This window comes from Canis lupus, chromosome 10 (genome assembly GCF_011100685.1).
Source record: "Canis lupus familiaris isolate Mischka breed German Shepherd chromosome 10, alternate assembly UU_Cfam_GSD_1.0, whole genome shotgun sequence".
Classification (NCBI taxonomy): domain Eukaryota; kingdom Metazoa; phylum Chordata; class Mammalia; order Carnivora; family Canidae; genus Canis; species Canis lupus.
The window spans coordinates 19311991-19334067 of record NC_049231.1 but is presented as its reverse complement, the minus strand read 5'-3'; positions in this window follow the sequence as shown (position 1 = coordinate 19334067).

Here is a 22077-nt window from a genome sequence, read left to right as displayed (position 1 = left end):
CCCCTCTCACTGGGAAGCCTCTCCAGGGCCTGCATGCACTCACCTAATCTGCACTCTGAAATGCAAACACAAGCCAAGTCCAGTCTGGTCAGCGAACTCGAAGGTGCCCCTTTGTCCACAGAATAAATCCCAACTTAATCAGCAGATCTCCCCATTTTCTAGTCCTCGGAGGGGTAGCCTCAGATCCCAGGCCTCCCTCTTCATGTGCAGGGGTTTACAGCCTCATATGTGGTTGGCAGTCAGACCACTGGTGTAGACAACACCTGACAGCATCTGCGTGGACGAGGAAGGAGATGCAGTCTTGTCCATCACAGGGTGGTTTCTGACTCACGAGTGTGGCTTATAGTCACTGAGTTTGCACAAGATGCTCTTTGGTGTCTGCAGAACATCCTTTGTTTCCCAAACTCCCTCCCTCCTAAGGGCACCTGGTTTGACCTCCCTCCTGTGGCCACAGGGTGCACTGAGGGAAGGGAACACCTCCCTCCTCTGAGCCAGGTTGTGCTACACCCTAAAGATGGTCCAGGCCAGTGTTGGGTGAGGTCTGGATCCATGAAGAAACAGCCCCACATGCCCAGAAGATGCTCACTGATGAGACAGGACACAGAAAAGCAGGAGATACAGAGGGCTGGAGACAGGAGGCCCCTGAGGCAGGCACCCACGGAGGGAGAGGGATCCAGGTGCCCACTGCTGTGCTTCCCTGCTCATGAGTGAAATTCCCAGTGGTACTTTGGCATAGGGGAGAGCGCCAGACTTCAGGGAACCTTATTGCCTCTGGAACCCCCTGTCCCCCCAGTGCTGGGCAGTCCTAGACCCGGGAATGCTCTAGCCTGGAGCTGCCATCCTCTGCGAAGGCTTCTGGGCCCCTGAGTGGGGACTGGATGTGAGGACTGGACATCACCCTAATAAACCAGGAGGAAGTATGGTCATTGAGCCAGGGTTGGAGCTTGGGAACACCTGATGGCCCACCTCAAGCTCTTCTGCTAACAGGGCATCTACGTCCTCTCTACACTTTGACCATGACTCTCATCCCACTGATGGGCCAGGAAAGGCAGCAACGTGGTCCGTGCAGGGACCATATCCAGGACTGCTCTGCAGGCTTCCCACATCTATGGGCTTTTTTGTTCTTGGAAAATTCACCCAAATGCAAATGTGGTGTATTAAACAGCTGAACAATCCTAAGTAAACAAGACCCATCCCCAAATGCTTAGCCAGGGCCAACTCTCCCTGCACAAGATCAAAGACCTGCAGATTTCTCACATGTCAAGAATGACATTTCAGGTGAGTTGTAAGAAGATAATAATAATAAAAAAAATACTAGGGAAATAAAACTCCCCCCTCAGCATGTTTACCTCTTCTAAACTAGGTAGAAACCATATGCAAACACAACAAACTATCACCTTCGGTTTCCTGTAAGACGGCTATCGAGCCTCACGTGGTGCTCACGCAGTGCAATCCCACACACTCTGTGCACCCACTATGAGCCCCCAGCAGCTTTGGGCCTTGAGGAAGATGATTTGTAAAAAGACAAAAATGCCCTGGGAATTCATGAAATGACAACAGCAGCCAGGACGGGCACGTTCAAATGAGCGTTGCCTTTCAAAGTCCTCCCTTGAGGAAGGCAGGATCCCTCCTTGCTTGGGGGTCAAGCCAGCATCCGCAGCTAATTCTGTTCAGTGCTCTTCGCCTTCCACATGGAGTCCAGAGCCACTGACCTGTGGGCTGATGCTGAAGGTCTTTCCAAAGAGAAGATCCTGGAGCCCCTTGGCCAACTCCTTCCCTCAGCCCTGGGGCAAGTGCGATAACACTCACCAATGCCTTGCGCAGATCCAGGAGAGCCTGCACTCCCCAGCCCCTGCAGCAAAGGGTACAAAGGGTCTGCCTTTGACTGATGGGCTGTACCTGGAGGTAACAGGTGCACTTACTGCAAATATGCTATTGTCTAAACTCACCCCCACCTCGTTCTGGTAGGGGAGACGACACTCTGCTTGGCCCAGCCCCAGAAAGATGGATTTTCCATCAGCCTGGGGCCCTGAGAGATGTTGTGGAGCAGAGTCCCTCCAAATCATGAGGAAAAACAGTCACCTGTGTGTGTGTGTGTGTGTGTGTGTGTGTGTTGTGTGTGTGAGAGAGACACTGGTTATTCCATGGTTAATTTGTTATTGCAAATAATAAATTTAACACATCCTAGCTGATCCATCCCCCAATACTCTCTACCTACATTTACTAAATGGAAATCCACCCGTCAGCTCTTGCCACATGCAGGGAGAGCTGAAACGTACCTGTAGGGGAATTGGGGCTGGTGGTCTAGTGAGGCTGGCTTGTTTTTAATTGAGTTTGTAGACGTTGTCCTAAGAAAGATGTGGAATAGGGCTAAGCCATCTGTAGAAACATCCCTGTGTAGGGAGTCTGTGCCGCCTTGAGAGTACATGAAACACCATTGCCTCACACGGTCTGAACCGGACACACTCCCATGACATGGGAGACAAGGAGCAGTGGAGGACCATTCCAGATCCAAGGAGGGTAAAGGGTGTGACAGCTGCTGGATCCTGGGCTGAATTCTGAGCCAGAGAAAAATATCATAAAAGGCACGATCGAGACACGGGGTGAATTAGAATCTGGGCTGTCGTAGATTATTTAATCTGGACAAATTTCTGACTGTGATGTCAGCACTGTGATTATTTAAGGGAATATCCTCAATCTTGAGAAACACCCTGAAGTATAAAGGATGAGGGGCCCGGTGTGCATGGTGCGTGGAGTGCTCACCAGGTGTTCAGGCAACAACCGTGGGAATAGTAACGTATAGAGAGAGTGCAAAGCAGACCACACAAAATCCTGCAAGTGGACGAGCCTGAGTAATGGAGGACCCGTCAGGGCTCATTACGCTACCCTTTCCATGTTTCTAAGTGACATTATTTCCAAATAAATAAATAAATAAATAATGTATAATATATAAACGAAATAAATAATTAAAAATAATAAAATAAATCATTTTTCTAAAAAAAGAGACACTGAAGGTAAGGACCCACCTGCTGCAGTCACTGTGGACTGGAGGGGTCTGGGATCGGGAGCCCTCAGCGTGCCCCAGGGTGACATCAGCCCCCAAGGGGGCCACGCTGGGTACGGGGAGGCTGGGCAGTGGGGACCTTGCATCGGAGCGTCGGAGCATCCGAGGGCAGGGCAAGTAGAGCTGGATGGGATTTTAGGAGCCCTTCACATGCAGGTGATGAAGTCCCAGGGATCCTGAAGAAGATGATAGATGGGTGGCACAGAAGGTGTGGTCTAGGTGCCCAGCGGAATCTTCCAACACCATCAGAAAAGACAAATACCTACATTTACATCGACGTGGAGGGACCTGGAGGGTATGATGCTGAGTGAAGTAAGTCCATCGGAGAAAGACAATCATGTGGTTTCACTCGTACGTGGACTATAAGGAACAGTGCAAGAGACCACAGGGAAGGGGGGGAAGGTAATGGGAAAAAAAACGAGAGAGGAAGATAAACTGTGAGAGACTCCCAATCACAGGAAACAAACTGAGGGTCCCTTCCCTGGAGAGGAGGGAGGGGGGCCGGGGCCCCTGGGTGACGGGCCCCGAGGAGGGCACGAGGTGGGATGAGCCCTGGGTGGGATACTGTATGTTGGCAAATTGAATTTAAATAAAAATTAATAAATAAATAAAAAATGAAAAATAATTTTAAAAGAAACAAACTTTAAAAATTCCTGAAGAAGACGAACCCCAGGTCTGTCCTCGCTTCCGTTTTCTTTCTCAAGTGAGAAGCCGCGTGGTGGGGCGGCGGGGGGGGACAAGGCGTGGATGGCAGAGCCGGTCTGAGGCTGGCTCTGGGCTCTCCCGTCTGCGCCTCCGTGACACGAGGGCGCTGACACCCCCCGGCCGCCGTGCTGGCTGGGGGACCCGCGGTGGCGCACCCGTGACCCCGACCGGCCCGTGTCACTCCCCCGCAGCCCCACGCTGTGGCCCACGGCGCGCAGGTCGGGGCCATGTCCTGAGAGGGTCGCGGTGACCTTGGCAGACGGAGAGCGGGTGGGTGCGGGACGGAAGCCTCCGTGGGGCAGGGAGGCCGCTGGCTTCTCCCAAGACCGAGCCTCTCATCATCGCAAGCTCTCCCAGGAAATGTGCTCATATTCACAAAATGCATCAAATAGAATAAAACTATCTAAACAAGCGTGACTCAAAAGCTCGCTCCTGACTTAGGCAAATGGATTTCGGTTTGCAGCCTGCAAATTCTTCCCTGGAGTTATATTTTGGAGTCACTTTGCACAGTCTTGCTCTTAGAATAGTTTTCAAAGAGAGAAAATGCCTAAAGCAAAAATTCTCAGTTCAACATCCTCTTCCCTTGCTCACCCTCAGCCTGGCTCCCACGGCGGGGAGGTGCTGCTCGGTGCTCTGCTCCCGTCTCCAGCCGGCTCTGCACGCGGAGGGACTGAGGGGCTCCCGCGGGGCAGCAGGACGCTCAAGCGACGGCCACCCAGGGGGCCCCGGCTGTGCACGCGGCCTGCACATATGGATGCCAGGGGCGCACGTGGCACGCGGCACACAGGATGCGGGATGCGGGACGCTGGCTGAGGACACGTGTTTGCTCCTTGTTTTAGGCACAGGTGCTTGACTGGTCCTGGCAGGGTCAGAGCGGCGGGGTGGCAGCGCCGAGTGCCTTACAAGCGCGGCCAGCGCCTCTGCCCACACCCGGCCTGCCCTTCCGGCCCCTTGTGGACTCTCGTGCTCTCAGAGTGAGGACCACCCCCGACACCACGGGCTTGGGGTTTTTGCACGAGTTTTGCACTGTCACCACCCCTGGTCCCGTGTGTTCGCATTCCCTGTTTGAGTTGACAGGTGCTTGCTGCAGGTTCAGGGCACGCACGTTACCCCCACGCTGGAGTGAGGCGGGAGGCATCGAGTGGGGTGCAGAGGGGGGTCTCCCACCAGCACGTGGTCCCACGACTATCCTGCCCCACTCCCAGCCGACACTGGACTCCATCCAGCTCCATCTCAAAATGCTCCTTCCTCTGCCTCCTGCGAGCTGTCCCTTTGTCCCTTCCATCCTCCCCTGGCCCCCCGAAGCGCGACCTCAAGCACGACCTCTGCTGACCCTCACCTGGACATCTCACCCCCTCCCCGGGTTCCCATCCCGGGCTCCCGTCTGCATCGGCGTCTTCCCTCCATCCCCTCCCTCCTTCCCGTCGCCCCGTATTCACAACCAACACCCCACATCTCCAAGGCTCCCTACGACCCTCACTCTCTACTTCTCAAAACCCACTTCTCCGCCATCCTCCCTCTTCTGCAAATGGGAGCTTCTTCTTTCAGCCTCCCGGCCCAAGTCCTGGGGACCCCACCCTTGACTGAATCACCTCCCGAGGGCCCGCTGCCTGAGACCGTCATGTCCGGAACATTCCACATGGATGGGGGGACGGGTGATGCAGCCACGCAGACCAGGGCTGGGACCCTTCAGGGATCTGCCCGGAATATCAGTTCTCATTTATAACAAGAGCTGCCTCTCCCCCAGGGACCCGAGCTCCCCCACCCCCCGCATTTGCATCCCGTGCTCGGAGGTACTCCCCGGAGGGACGCTGAACAGGTACGAGGATGCCACGAGCAACTCCACGCCCCCTAACACCCAGACCTTGCCTCCCGCCCCCGCCACTCATGAGACGTTTGTTGAATGAATGCGTGAGGGCATGTGAGACGTGTGTCCCGAATGTTTCACGGAGACCCGTCGTGCACATGCGTTCTGAAGGGAGGGACGGGGGAGGATCAACGCAGGGGTCCCCCAGGGTGTTAGAATTTGGGGAAGGAAGCAAGAAAGGAGGGAGGGGGGATTTGCTCCCAAGAGACTGTCAACTCCACGGGAGCAAGGATGCGACCATCCCCTTCCTGCCGTGTTGGGCTGGCAGGCGGGACCATATTCCCGGGGTGAGGGCCTAGCTGGGGGGAGGCTGCAGGGAGGATCCCCCTTCCCTGCTGCTCCTCCCCTGCCTCCCCCCATCATATGGAATCAGAGTCTGAGGACCCCAGCGATGGAAGGGACTTTCCTGAGTCCACGTTTGGCTTCAACCCCAGAACCATCTAAGTATTAACCTTCCCGAAGACGCCTCGGCCTCTCTCCGGGAGACATTGCCTCGGGCACATGGGTCCCTTGGGAATTACAGCCCTGGGTGCATGAATGTGTCTCCCCTTGGGAAATAGGCCAACACGGTGGTGGGGGAGGGTTGCTGCGGGGTGTCAGAGCTCAGCCCTGAAATATTCTCATTTAAAGCCCCCTGGCCACCGGCCATTGGAAGGTGTACCTCTTACCCCGGGGACGGTGAGCGCTTACCGTCCCCGCCATCAGGAGGGCGCATCAGGCAGGGCGAGCGGCGGGGACGGGGAGGGGGGGTCACAGTTTTCGGGTTGGCGGTTCAGGAATCGTGGATTTCACGCTGCTGCTGGGAGGGGTGCAACCAAAACCCCTGGAGCAAGGCGGTGAGGGGGCCCGTGCCCAGGTCCCCACCGGCCACCAACCCACAAAGCTGCCTCTGAGCCCACAGGGGTGAGCGGGGGGGCGGGGGGGGCAAGGCACCTTCCTGCATAACCAGCGAGTTCATTTGAAGTTGCATTAGATATGCAATAAATACGTGTATAAATAACCAAATAAAAAAAGAATAGATGATAGTATAAATGCAACCTACAGACACCAGCCCCGGCCCTTACTAGCCGTAGGATCGGGCAACTCTCTCCCTTCTGCAAGCCTCGGTGGGCCTCGCCGAATAATCTGGATTGGCTCCTGATGTTGCCCAGGGAATTCAGTGTTTGTCCTGTGAATACAGTTGTCCCTGCAAGCCACGGCAGACGTCTGCTCTGGAAGCACAGGCAGCGCAGGTAAGGGTGGGTTTGGGGAGATTGCCGGGGTTCGCCCCAGAGCACACCCTCTGACTTGCCCAGAGCTGAGTGCAATGTGCGTCTGCGCCTCGATGCACCTGCTGCCGGGAAGGGAGGCTGGTGTCCCCTGAACAGAGACTGGTGTTCCCTGAACGGAGGCTGGTGTCCCCTGATCAGAGGCTGGTGTCCTCTGAATGGAGGCTGGTGAGCCCTGATCGGAGGCTGAAGTCCTACGCCTTCGGGTCGAGGACGCCCTGCCGCAGCGCTGCCGGCCGGCCCCGCGCCACGACTTCCGCAATCAGGAGCTGGAAGTGTCTGGGCTTCGCATGGGCTATGACAGGGACGGACACCCAGCACCGGCGATCCTCGGCGCTCTGCCCGGGTTGCTTCACTGAAGGCAAACCTCTTACAATAAACAAGCCAGCTGAATCTACGAAGACGCTTTCCCACAGACCCCACTCCGTGGGTTTGCCGCTTTTCCCCCAGCAGCGAACCTTCCGGATTCTGCTCGGCCTGCGAGCCTGCGGCATCTTCCCGTGACTGCGGCCGAGTCAGCACGGCGTCCGCCCGGGGCCCGCACATGGCCTGTGCCCACGACGGAGGCCGGGCCTCCCCTGGCTTCCTCCTCTTCGCTGCCCCACAGCAGCTGCCGGTGGACACCTGGACCCAGAAGCCCCCAGGCCCCTTGGGCCCAGCTTCTTGCTTCTGGCACCAGCTTGTCTTAACCCTGATGAGGCAGGGCCTCCCTGGAGCAGCTGGCCTTCCGGGGGGCGCCAGACAACACCAGGCTCCCTCTCCGGGGAGCCCAGGACACTGCTAAACTCAAGGGAGGGAGAAAAGAGAGATCTTATCCAACCTCAAGAGGCCTGGGCTGGCAGGCCGCAGCTCACTCTGTCTTAGGAACTGCAAATGTGGGGCCATATGTGAAATAACCCTGCCGGCCTGGCCCGAGGTCCACGTGGCACAAGGACCCCGGGATGACAGCTCGGCGGCTGCTGCTGCTGCTGCTAGAACGACGGACGGGCGTCAGCGACCTCAGCCAATACCCCTTTCCTTCGGGGCAGGGCCTGGGACAAGCGGGGACCACACGCAGACCGAGGGGCCAGCCGGGGTGAGGAGGGCGAAGGGAGCCCCGGAGCAAGGGCAAGCCTCACCGTCCAGCCTCCCCCAAGGCCGTCCGTGCAGACTGACCCTGGACAGGAAGGTCTTGGGTGATGGGATTAAAGAACACAGAAGCCTCGGGACCGTGGATGCTGGAATCTGACGCTGGGGAGCACAGCGAGGCAAATGTATGGTGTTAAGCTTTAAACCCTGAGCTGCTTCCCCGGGGGAGACAGGGTCCTGTGGCCAGCGAGGGGCAAGGCAGGTGTCGCCAATGCCCTCGCCTGGAGGATGAGCCGTGAGGTCCCAGAAGCACCAAGGACAAGCACCCCAGCCGGGTCCCCTCTGTGACTCTCCTGCTTCTCGGGGGGGTGGGGAGCAGATCTTAGGAGCTGCACCTCCTCCTGGCCCGTCCGGTGCCGCCACTGCTCCCGTGCAAATCACGGCCTCTCGGACCCTCTTGCTCCTTCTTTAGACCTGACCTGGATGAGGTGACCGCCGACGGCACCCAGCGCCCCACGCTTCTCCCCTCACCGAACACGGGGATCCTCTCACGTATCGTTACATTAAACATCTGAGTAACCAGCTCGGGTCTGCGTGCGGTTGGTTAGGGTTCTCCCAGAACCACGGACGCCCACGTGTTCCAAACCCAACGTTTGCACAAATCTGACTCGTATGGGAGATGTTGTGTGCACTGTTTCCATGGCAACCTCCTCCCCCACCCTACCGTCACCCGCCACTCCCTTGGTTTTAAGCTTAATTCTGTAAAAACATGCAATTCAGCTGGCAGGAGCTTTCAGATTTAAATATAGAGATTGGATTAAATGCGAGTTGAAGCTGTGTTTGAATCCATAGCGCACGGAAGGAATAAAATCCGATAATGTTATGGAATGTGGGGGGGAAAACTGAGATGGGGAGGTAGGGCCCCGTCAGACGTTTCTTCAATGTCAAATTATGCTTGATTTAGCTTTCCTTCTCGGTATCTCGTTAACATGTGTGCGAAGACATCTTTAAGGGGGAAATTTAGTTTGGGTTTTTTTTTTTTCTTCTTTTAAGTGAGACTCTGCATCCTGTTTGCATAACTCGTTTTTTTCCGTTTCGGTGTGCGGTGGGACGCCCGAGTGAAGGCTGCAGCTCCCGCCGTCCTCGGCCCTGAAAGGTGAGTGAGTCGGCCTCGGGATACGCTGGCCGGGGGCAGAGGGGGACAGACGTGCAAACCTCGGCCTGGTGTCGTGAAGCCATGCAGGTTTCGGTTCTTACTTTGGGAAACCCACAAGCACCCCCCGCATGTGAGTGAGCTCCCGCTACCTCCAGGGCCAGAAGGGGACTGAGGCCCAGCTGGGCCGCAGTCCTGTGAGGAGACCCTCAACCGTCAGCCCACCGCGGATGCCTACATTAACCGGGCAGGCCCACGAGATGTGCCGAGCGGAGCCCAGCCCCCAAGCCCATGAGCTGCCCAAACGTTTGATCTTCTGACATTGAGTTCTGCGGCGTTTTGTGCAACAAAAGCTAGCCGCTACTCTGTCCAACAATAAAGCATTCGACTGTCTTGGTTGCATGGGAATAGACTTTTTTTTTAATCCCTGCTATTCCTGCTTTTTAATGTGGCGTGTTGAGTGGCTTCTTGGTGAAGAGGGAGCCTTGATCCTCACGCAACCCTGCGGCGTGCCGATCCTCTGATCCTCCACGCGCCGGCTTGCTCCATCCCAGCAGACATGTGGGGCCTCGAGCCAAGGCCTCCAGGGCCAAGCTACTCAGGGCTCCAGCTGCCGCCCAGCCCTTTTGCTGATCTCAACCTGAAGTGGAAATGGACCACAGGTCACATTTAGGAACATTTCTCCAGATCCTTTTGTACAGGCTGCTACGGTCGTGGACCTGCTTGCACGGGGCTTTGGAAGCCACAAAATAGCAGCAAAATGACAATTGCAGGCACACGTGGCACTTCGTAGAGACCCGGCTGTGGGCACATGCTGGGCACAAGCAGAAGGAAGCTGGGGATCAGAAAGCGTTCCAGGTCCTGGTCCTACTGCCCGTGACCGCCGGGGTGTGGGTCGGCCTCGGTGTCCGGGCACGTGCGTGATGGCCGACAGTCCCTGCACCGCCTGGGCACGTGGGGTCGTCATAAGCACTTTGCAAAAGTCACTCAGTGTGGGAGAGGCAGTTTTAAACACTAAAGACAGTTAGGATCCCTTCAGGAGTTTGACTTTTGCGAGCAGCCCCGGCATCTGCGCAGGATTACAAACGTTCTCATGGTGCGGTGTTCCCATCACACACTCGAGTTACACACGGCTCATCCACACCTCCGCTCCGCATCATATTTTATATTTTATGTCTTTCCCATGGAAATGAGCCACTCTGTGGGCAAGAAAGCAGGCAAACAGCCAGGGCCTGCTCCTGCGGGCTGCTGCCTTTTAGAGACGCTCGGATGGACAATTTGGCTCCGGTATTAACCGTTTTTACTGTTCTGAGTACGGAGGGCATCAGACATTTCATATTTGTATGGATCCGCCCAACAACCCTGCGAGGCAGATGGCATTATCCTATTGTAAAGATTAAGACACGGAGGCTCAGAAAGGATGACGCCCTGCCAAGGTCACAAGGCAGGAGGGGGAGGAGGCGAGATGGGAACCCGGCAGGGGGAGCCCAGCCGCGTACCAGCAGTGCCCGGTCTGTGGGTCGGTTTGCTGCCGAGCCTGCCTCCTTTCCAGAGGAGCCTGACCCTCTGTGACATCCTTTCCAAAGTACCGAGGAGCCTCCAGCTCAGAGAGGACACATCCCGTTTGCATGTGTCTTGAAAAGCAGCCATTTGCGGTTGTGCAAAGAATTTAGGATCCAAACAGGCGTCTCAACATGATTTGGTAAAGCACATTCGTGACAATCCAAACTGCTTCCTCAGGATGGATGCGTTGGGCGAGTGTTCAGGGGCGACCATAGACCATCTGCCACGGGGGCGCCTGTGCCAGCTCGTATCCTTGACAGGCCCGTGAACGCCGCGGCAGGGAAATGTCCCAGCACAGTCCCGCAGCGTCTCCTTCCTGTACGTTGCACGTTCCTGCGCCGGCCACCAAAACGTCGAAATGTTTCTCTCACCAAATTCCAGGAAGGGATCCAGACTCACCAAAGCACGTTGGATTCACGTGGGCAACTCCCACATTCCGGTTATTTTTATAAGGCTAAGATATTATTACCAAGCGGCGGAACAGCCAGCGCTAATTATCCCCCGGCTGACTTGCCTGCCTTTGTCATTAAGGCAGGAGCGACATCTTGCTAATTCTATGTTTAATTCCAAGAAGCATCCCCATTGCACCTGCTCCCTCTCAGGAAGCCCGGCTCCGCGAAGAGGCGGGACGTCCTCCAACCTCACGTGGGCAACGGCAACGAGCCTACTGTGCGTGTGTCGCTGTGGGGCCGCCCGAAACCCTCGCCGCTTCCTCACCCTCTCGTGCGCGCACCCCAGGGAGGGCTGTCCTACCAGGTGACACGGAGACAAGCAACCCGAGGCGGGTGAGACTCCTTCAAGGGAGCATTCGGCGCAGCATGATGTCATAACCTCGTGGTGCATCATCGAGGCCTCGCACTAAGGGCAGGCGTGTGGGAGCTCGTGGTGATGATGCCCTGCACCCCGAACGAGGGACGGGGTAAACCAAGTGGAGGCACCCAGTCAGGCCTCCAGGTCACGGATGGGTCGTCCTCCCCCTCGGCCTCCCTCCCCCTCCTCCCTGCCTCTCCCACTCCTCACCAGGAGTGGCAGGCAGGCTGCAGAGCTGGCTGCCCCGGTTCCTCCCCTGCTGACACGCTCCTGGGCCCGTCAAGACATAGACCCTTCCTTGATTCCGGGCTGGCCTTCGTGACTTCGTCGCCCTCCCCGTCTGCCGCCGTCCGCAATGCCAGCAGGAGTCCCCTCCCCGGCTGCTGGTGTAGAGGCCCTGGGCCGTCCTGATGGAGGGCTGTCCTCAGGGGCTCCGTGTGCAGACGGGCAGGCGGTGGCCGGGCCCAGTGCTGGCCCCGTCACCCCCTGCTCTGACCCTTTGACCTCCCAGGACTCAGTTTCCCCCCTTACAGAACGGAGGCACTCATGGCTCAGGCTGAGGCAGCTCTGGTGGGGACTCCATGAGGGAAGTGAGGGTGGAAGACACGGCCTCCGCGATGGTGTTTGATGGGGCACGTGGGACCGAGGGGGCATGGGGACACTTTCCGTACTCAGGGGACGGCCGGGGGGTGGGCTGGGAGGGAGCTGCGGGACATAGGGCCTTGCCCATCCCATCTACACCCCACACGGGATGTGGATCTCCCGAGCAGGGAGACGAAACAGGCAACATTTCGTGCTCGGTGGCCCTCCAGGCGACATTTATTCTCCCCAGTCCTGCTTGTTTTCCTCCAACGGCCCAGCAGGTGGTGTGACCCAAGGGCCCCAGGACCCGTGCAGTTGACCCGGAGTGGACCTGTGAACCCGTCCCCGCCTCCCGAGGGCCGGCCTGCTTCTAGCGGCTGGAGGGACACCCGCGCTCAGGACCGTCCTCGGGACACGCAGGGCGTGCACTGTCCAGGCCGTGGGCCGCCGCCGGGGACCCCAGGGCAAGGCCATGTCCCTCAAGGAACAGAGCGTAGTCTGAAGCACAGATATAAAAGTGGCACCTGCTGGCTCTTCTAGCTCTGCACGGAGTGCCCACCCATGGGGGCCTGACCACCGCAGGCGTCCCGGCCGCAGGCCCCAAGGTGCCTGGACGTGGCCTTTCTGATGGAGCTAGAACCTGTCCATTCTTCACTCAAAGGGGGAACAAGAGTCGAGCCAAAGGGAGGCCCTGGGAGCAGGTGACAAGCAGAGCCCAGAGCATCCTGCATGCAGCACAGTGGGGTTGCCAGAAATGCCAAAAATGCAAGCGTGCCTGCCCCGGGCGGGACGCTGTAAGCCGGGAGTCGTGGCTGACATGTGTATGCTCTGGGTAATAGCAGAACTTTATACTTGTCGAACACTCAAGTGGGTTTGAGTATTGTCATAAAGTGCAGGGAAATAAAGGAATACTTGATTCTTCATTAAATCCTAGAATGGTCTGACTCTGGGGTAAGTGATTTTAGGACAAATAAAATCAACCATCCAACCAACAAATATTTTCTATGTAGAGATGAGGAAAGTGGGCAATTGGGTGAATTCAACCCAATTAAGCAATTATATCCAAAGGCGTAGATGTGTAAATTGAGCTCAGACCTACTGTAGAATGAATCCTAATAACACCGTCCGAGGTTTTGCCTAATAAATGCCCTTTGCATGAGCAGAGAAGTAAACGGACAGGGAGCTGATGGCCAGTAGAGAAGGGGATGCGTGGTGCACGCCGGTCGGGTGTGCAGGGGAGGGAGCACGCACGCATCACGGGATGAGCCAATGAGAACCAGGCCACCTCAGGAGCAGGGACCTTTGGAGGAGCTGACATTGAGGTGGAGTGGATGTAAAGATTGAAGCTTGAGGGGATCCCTGGGTGGCTCAGCGGTTTAGCACCCCCTTCTGCCCAGGGCGCAATCCTGGAGTCCCGGGATCGAGTCCCGCGTCGGGCTCCCTGCATGGAGCCTGCTTCTCCCTCCTCCTGTGTCTCTGCCTCTCTCTCTCTGTGTCTATCATAAATAAATAAATAAATCTTTTTTTAAAAAAAAAGATTGAAGCTCAGGTCTGCACACGGTTAGAGCTTGCCTGCGATATGACGGGGCACTGGACGCCTTTCCGGCGTCAGGGGCCCGGGAGGCATCCGTGGCTGCAGATGCAGTGGGAGCCGGCGGTGCGGCCACACGGACACGCACACACACGTGCACCAGGGGCCCGGGTGAGCGCCGCTCCTGCCTGCACGGGTGAATGTCGGTGGACACCGCGTCTCTCCTTGTTTGCAAGGGGAATCCAGCGGGAGGAACTTCCACTCCCAGAAGGAATCTTTCTATTTCCAGCCGGAGCAGAGGCTGTCTTGCTCCACATCTCAAGGGAGGCAACCGTCTGAAGGAGGAAAACGCTCTTCTTGGTCTTGGAGACATCCACGCGGGAGGACGGGAGAGGAACAAGGCAGTCCACTGACATTTCAGGGGGGAACCACATCTGTGGCCTCTTTGTTTCGATTTCCGGCTGGAAGCGTGAAGCCGGCCTGCCCACGGCACAGGGTAAGGACATGTGTGTGGGCCGTGGTCACCACGAAGATTCGGCCCCAACGGGAGTGCACTAGTGTCTTGAGCCCAGGTGTTCCTCAGCACCGTCGGGGAGCCCACGCTGACATCTGCCGACGACACCCCGGGGTCACGGCAAAGGTGCCGCGAGGGCCAACGCCCCGTGCTAGTGTGGCGACCATGGGGCATCGCCGACACGCCACTGCTTTGGGACCTTCACAGATAACAGTTCCATAAACCTCAGACCCAGGAGAACGTAAGGGAGCCGAGATCCAGGCTTAGGTTTCCTGAATATAAAGCTTAATTCTTTTTTTTTTTTTTTAAGATTTTATTTATTCACTCATGAGAGACCCAGAGAGAGAGAGGCAGAGACACGGGCAGAGGGAGAAGCAGGCTCCATGCAGGGAGCCCGACGTGGGACTCGATCCTGGGTCTCCAGGATCACGCCCTGGGCTGAGGGCAGACGCTCAACCGCTGAGCCACCCAGGGATCCTCTTAAAGCTTAATTCTTGAGGAGGAGATGACTAATCCTCTGGGGAGCCAACTGGGATTGTTTCCCTCCCTCCATGTGCCCTTGGGGTGCCTCAGACACATTGTGTTGCCCTAGTTGGGCCGCAGGCGTGGGACAGGCAGGCGCAAGCTCTGAAGGGGACACTGGCGCTGGGGTGGCCGTGACCTGGCGGGGCCTGCCGCTCCCCTGACAAGGGGCGCCCCCACTGCTGTGACTCCTCAAGTCGGCCTCCCTCACGTCGTCAAACGTTTGCACTACTAACCCCACAGTTCTTACCCGTGATCACGCCGCCTACAGGTGGGAAGCGGGGGTCACTGCCCCGCAGTCGAGAACTGAAGGAGGCGGATGTGTGCCCGCGCCCATCTGGCTCCCAGACGGCACATTCCTTGTCCGCCTTCCACGCGGCCTCCCGACCCGCGGGCCAGGCTCCCTGGTGACCGCAGCGTGCTCCCACCGAGAGGAGCCGGACGCTCACCACCCCGCCACCCACCCACCGGTGGGGTGCCACGTGGAAGCTCCTGGAGGCCCTGGACCCGGAGGGGTGTGCAAGGCTCAGCCAACTCCAAACACAGACCTATCACGTGCGTTTCATCCATTTTCCTGCCCCACACACAGTCCTTCTTTCAAAAGACTCAGCTGCGACTGTTTCCCGCGATCGTGACTGACCTTATTGCATCTCCGTGATGCCCCAAAGTGGAGCAGAGCCTCCCGGAACGACCTCCTTGCAAAACAGGCAAGTGATATTCCCCCATCTGACACGCAATTCCACGTGCGATCTGTGTCAGGACCGTGATAATAGTTGGCGCCCCCCTGGGAGGGGGCCCAGCAGCGCCGGGCGAGCCAGACCTGGCGGGTGTATGGGTGACGACCCCCCCCCCGGCTGCTTGCTGGTAAAGGACTCACAAACGGGCAAATGCAATCTGGACGGGACCCAGGGGGGCGGGGGCGGGGGTCAGATCCTGTGAGGGTCGTTAGGGTCGCAGGGAGCCACGACGTCCCAACGCGGCCCTGTGCCGCCCACCCCGGGAGCATCGCCTGGAGCACCCCAGCTGCGGCTCCCTCGTCCTCACGGCCAAGCCATAGAAGAGCCTCTGCCCGGGGTGCCGGGCGCACAGCACGGTCACGATTGTCGGTCATGGTGGCCTTGTTCTTCTCTATTAATCTTGGTTGCAAGGATGACTGACTGTCCGGTCGGTAGGTCAGGCCCGACGGAGCTCTCTGCTGAAGTATCTGGCCTTCAGGACACCAAGGGCGCATCTCCTGTCACACGCTGGGCCAGGTGGCCACCCCTGCCGGCTTCCTCTCAACGCGCTCGCCGGCGGGGAGCCGAGTCCACAAAGCGTCCCTGCCCGGCCCTGCGCCCGCCCCACGGAGCCACAGTGCAGGGCCCCTCACAGAACCATTCCTGTCTCCCCAAAGGTCCTCGGACCTGGTCCTGGCCCCCAATACCCTGCCAAACGCATTCATCACGGGAATTAGAGACGAGGTGCTGCAGACGCCTCTTCGCTCACCGCTCACGCTCTGTTGAAAGCAGGACCCTGGGGGCAGGGGGAGCGTCACCCTGGCCTGGTGGCCAAAGGGGTGAGCGCAGGGGGGTGGGCAGAGAGAAAGGAGCCTGAGGGAGCCGTGGCTATGTCCCTTCCCTATTATTCAGGGCTCTCTGCGCAGAGAGGGGCCTGCTCAGGGCTTCAGGCAGAGCCGGGAGGGCGGGTTCCCGGAGTCCCGGGTCAGGTCCACGCCATATGGACCCGTTTCCACGAAGAATCTTCCATCACATCCTGCAGCCTGCCCCTGAGCATCTCCCCAAGGATGGCAGGTGGGGGCGTCCCCACGGGCAGTGCCCTCCAAGGGGCGGCTGAGGCCTCTGCTCAGGGCCTGTCTCCTCGTTCCCCCGAGGCTCCCACTAGGCAGGATTTCTCCTCCCTCCTAGCAAGGGTTCTGCTCACGGGGCAGGCTTTCCCCAACCCGGAAGGCTCTGCAGAAGCGTCCCTCAGGGTCCTCATCACTTTAGAATCCAACAGGGGCCCCCGGGGGGCTCAGCGGTAGAGCGTCTACCTTTGGCCCAGGCCTTGACCCTGGGGTCCTGGGATCGAGTCCTGCATCGGGCTCCCTGCAGGGAGCCTGCTTCTCCCTCTGCCTGTGTCTCTGCCTCTCTCTGTGTCTCTTATGAATAAATAAAATCTTTTTAAAAAATTTAAAAAATAGAATTCACCAAGAGAAAGAGGTGCAGGTGGGTATCACCCCCCAAACTCCAACACACAGCGTATTTCCTGCAAACACTTGGTCATGACACCTGACAAATAGCCTGAGTTTCGGAAACAAGAGTATCAAGGAGGCCGCACGACCTGTGGCACAGGCAGGGGGCAGGGAGCGCGTGTGGCGCTGGCTGGGAGGGACACGAGGCGGCTGCCCTAACCCTGCTCCTCCTGGCCTTGTTTGGAAAATTGTCAGGATCCAGAGACGGGGATGGGGCGGGGATGACGTCTTACCGCACAGACTCCTGAGGTGCCTCCTGCTGCACAGTCTCAAGGAGGCCCCGAGAGCCTGGCAAGTGCTCGACTGAGGGGCTGGGGGACCCCAGGAGGGGCCCTTGCATCCGGGATGTGGTTTGCTCTGGTCCAAAGCCCCGGCTGAGAGCCATCTACCCGCAGGCCAGCAGGCTGAGGGAGAGAGAACCTCGGAGGCAGGTGAGGACATGGCCGGGAGTCCAGGTGAGCAGGGGAAGGCTTCGGCCCTGGCGTCGGGCTCTGAGGGATGAGAGGGCCCCTCACCAGCAAAACTGGGCAGAACGAGGATGGAACGGCACAGGTCAATTCCCTTAAAGCTGGGGCGGGGAAGGGCTGTATCTTCACGGCACGTAGGACTGAAATAGTCTTCCCCCGTCGCAAGGAATCGACCTTATGGGAAAGCACCCCGGACACGGCGTGGCCCAGAGCCACCCTCAGATGTTGGACATGCAGGACGATAGCCCGTGGCCTCCTGACAACAGGGGAAGGGGCTCCCGGGCACGCTGGCCACGCGGCTGGGCGGCAGGTGCAGCACGATCCCCGTGCACGGGCCGGGAGGGTGGGCGTGGGGGGCAGAAACACCCCAGAGGGGAGCCCTGCAGGCGGGGGCCACTGCGGGCGCGAGTGGGGTCTACAAAGGTGCTCTTAGGGCCCCGTGAGCAGAGGACAGGCAGCTGTGTGAACCCCGGGGGCTTGGGGCAGACCGGGCTCTGGGGGGCATGTCTGTCGATGCAGCAGAGCCAAGGGCAGAAGCCAGGGAACCCGCGGGAACAGGCTCAAGAGCAGGCGCAAAGGAAGAAGGCCTAGGACCCAACACCTTGGCCTCCGCAAGGGAGAGGACAAAGGGGATTTCACGGCAGGTCAAGGTGAGCAGCTCAGTTTCGTGGCTGAAGAACAGGAGCAAAGAGAGGCGGTGGGGCTGCCAGCAAAGATGCCTGATCCGTTCCCTGGAGCCCAGCGACCGGGGGGCAGGGGGGGCGGATAGCAAGAGCTCGCCGAGGAGGGATGGAGCCCGGGGCCTCGGGGGCAGCGGCGAAGGTGGGGTGGGAGGCAGGGCCTCTGGGCAGAGACCAGCGTGGGACGCAGTGACAGCGGCCTGAGCGACTCCAGAGCATCAGCGACTGGTAGGCCACCCTGGGCCCGCAGCACGGCGGCCACGAGGAAGGAGGAGGCTGTCGGGCACCAGGAACTGGGAAGCTTCAGTTCAGGGGACCCACGGAGAGGCAGCTTACACAAGTGGAGGCTGAGAAGCTCACCTTGCGGATTTTTACCCAAGTGGACTCTGCTCTGTCCCTCCCCTCGGACAGGGTGACAGCTGTGATGTCACTGCCACCTTCCTGCAGGAAGGTCTATTCCAGCCACTCGGGCTCCCCACAGCTGGACGCCAGGGTCAGCACCCGTCGAGGCCGGGCCCGGAGCACGTTGCTCTGTCCTGTGTCCAGCCACCAGTGAGCCGCCTGGTCAGCCCCGCTGCGACTCTGCTTGGGACACCTGGTGATCTGCCTGGAGCTCCCCAGGTTCCAGGAGCGTGGGGTGGGCTCTCGCCGTGAGTGTGTCTCTCTCTGCTCATATTTCCACTTCTCAGGAGGACACCAGTCTTGGGGGGCAGGGCTCACCCAGTGGCCTCCTCTTAACTTACCCCCGATTCCAAATAAGGTCACGTCCCACCTAAGAACTTGGCACAGCTCAGCTGTGACGAGGACCCAGCCCAGGATGAAGGGGAGCCCTCAGCTGTGGAAGAGATGTCCCGGGTAAGAAGCCAGGACAGCCGAACCCTCCGCACACGAGCATCGCCCCCCCCTCCCCGGGGCCACCACCAGCGCAGGGAGCAGCAGACACCCCTCTGGATGAGGGACGCCCCTGGGACCTTCATGCCCACCCACAGCAAACCTTGTCCGCCCGCGCTTACAAGCCAAGACCGTGTGGACGCGGACGCTTCCCAGGCTATGCTCCCCTGGTCCCCCAAAGGCTGCTCCCAGGTTTTTAATTGAATGTTCTCAAATTTTGTACTCGAGACCGGAGGCACTGAGCTCTCAGAGGGCATGATTTTACAAATTGGAGAAAAAATAAAATAAAATAAACGGAAGGTCTTCTGTTCCCTCCCTGCCCCCGCTTACACCTTACGGCGAGTCCAGTGTGGGCAGGCCAAGCCCCAGAAGCCTGTGACCTGGTGTACGAGCCCAGAGGCGCCACGTGGGGCCTTGGCATCCCCACAGCATGCTCACTTCTCGTGCAGGCATCAGGGTGCCCGAGTGGGGCCAGGGACCCCCAGGACCCAGCATCCTGACCCCCGCCTTCCCCCTTCCCCGAGGCTGGGTGCGTTTGCCAGAGGCTGGGCTGACTTGCTTTAAGTGTGTGTGACTCATGCCCGAGGGCGGAAGGGCTGCCGTCAGCAGGCCGTGCCGAATCTGGGTGCCTGGCTCATGGTGTGGACGGCCAGGCCTCTGCCCAACACACGCACGGGACGGACGAGGCTTTGGCGCGCTCCCCTCTGCGAGCTGTCAGATCCGCCCCGCACTCACTCCCCAGCCCCCGAGGGCCCAACCAGACCCACCTGACACCTCTAGGGTCTCCCAACTGGGTCTCGCGGAGTTGCAAAGATGCAAAGGAAAGCTCGGACCTGCTTGCTGCCTCAGTGTCCCGCGTGGAGGAAGCCCGGCGCTGCCCACCCACCTCCTTCCCTGAAACGCTTGATGCGTAGCCTTCTCGGAGACCCAGGTCTCGAGCGGGGTGGGGACTCGCGGTGGGGATGCTGGACGTCAGCCAGTCACACATGCCAGTGGACAGAAGGTCGTAATGTCTTTAAGAGGACCCCCCGCCCCCGTTTGGACCGCGGGCCTTGCTGTTTGCAGCTTGTGCCTTTAAGCCGAGCAAAGGACACACTCTGGTCCTGACCGCCTGTACCCCGGTGGTTTCTCCTTTATTAAAACCACAGGTGCACCCGTATCTGGCGGTGCCCCCTTCCACTCCATGCAGCCCGGCGGGAGTCTGTGCTCGCTGGAGTGGCCGAGTGCGTGGGTGGGGACCACGAGGCCCCTCCAGACTCTGAGAAAGTGGACCCGATCCCGAGTGAAGGGGTGACACGTGGCACCATTGTTCCCCTCTTTGACAAGTAAGAGATCCCGTGAGCCTGGGAGCTTTATTAGAATACAGGGAAGGAGTTAGCTCCATCCCACCCGTCAGGGCTGGTGAGGAGGCACCTCCTCTGGTCTCCTCTGTGAAGTCCTGTGATGAGGCCGCGTTTAACCACAGTCTCTTGTAAGCGCGAGGCAAGAGCAAACGAGAATAGAAGTGACACGAGTCGGTGGGTGGGCAGGAAACCTACCTGCACATGGCACCTCGCAGCAAAGACAGGTCAAAGCCCTGCGGCGACCCTGGGCGAGTCCCTGGGGTCGGGGTCCTCATCCGCACTAGATGGAAACTTCAGACGAGGCGCTGGATTTAACAGACCCGCAGCCACAGAGGATGGACAAGGGGTCCGTGAGAACCACAGCCTTCTTCCCGAGCCTCACGGACACTCGTGTCCCTTGTGACGTTAAAGTGATACCCAAACTAAACCTGCACATGCATGCTTACGGTGACACCATTCTCCACATCCCAGAGGTGGACACAACCCAGAAGATGCTCAGATGATGAGTAGAGAAACAAAATAGGCGCTTGCCATGCAACAGAGCATGTGGCACCGACAAGGGCTACAATGAGGGGAACCTTGAAAACGTGGAGTTCGGTGAAAGGACCCAGTCACTAGAGACAGCGCGTCCCACGATTCCTCTGATAAGCGGTGTTCAGAGGTGGCAAATCCATGGACCCGGAGAGTGGGTTCATGTCCGCCAGAGGCTGGGGAGGCAGCGAATGGTTGCCAGAGTGTAGGTGCAGGTTTCTGTCTGGGGCGATGAAGTGTGGAAGCAGACAATGGTGATAGTCGTGTGACCTTGTGAATGCACCACCTGTCACTACTCGTACACGTCCCATTGTGTGTATTTTACCACGACCAAAGTGACTCCTATACCCAAGCGTCCATGGATAGAAGAATGGGTGAATGGGTAAAGAAGATGTGCTGACCGCTCAGCCATAATGTAGAACGGGATCCTGCCGTTGACAGCCACAGGAATGGACCTCTAGGGCATTATGCTAAGTGAAATAAGTCAGACGAGAAGGAAAATACTGAATGATCTCACTTCCAAGAGGAATCCAAAAAAAAAAAAAAAGCAAGTAGCAAAGTTCACAGACACAGCACAGACTAGTGATGCCAGGGGGGGGAGGGGGGGAAGCAAAAGAGGTGAAAGAAGCGGCCAAAGGTATAAACTTCCAGTTATAAAATCACCAAGTCAGGAGGATAGGAGGGATGTGCAGCATGGCGACTGCGGCTAACACCGTGTCGTGTATTTGAAAGTTGCCAGGAGGTAAAGTCTTGAAAGTTGTCATCACAAGAAAAAAATGTCTGCAACTATGTAGGGTGACAGGTGTTAATTAGATTCACCATGGTGCTCATTGTGCAGTGTATACGAATATGAAGCATCCCGTTGTACCCCTAAGTAATGCAGCGTTAGATGCCAATCGTACCTCAATAAAAATAAATAAACAACAAATAAAAATGGAGACTAATATACGGGTGTTATTTGTCGAGTCTGTCCACACCGGGCGCTGTGCTGAATGCTGTTGTGCTTTCTCTTTTTATGTCCCTGAGATCCTATCCCTGTTTCATAAATGAAGATGCAGGGCAGTGAAGCTGTCTGCTTGGTAGGAAACAGACCCCGGATTCTAGCCCAGGTCTATGCAACACCCAAATCCAGTGTCACCCACTAGGTGATGTGTTTCAGTCCTGAACACAGAAGGGCTTCATGGTCAACTAATTTGGGGAAGCCTTCGTTACATGGGTTAGTTAGCCTGATGGACCCATTTTAGAGCCTTAGAAGTGCTAAGGAGCATTTCGAATCTCCAAGAGAAAG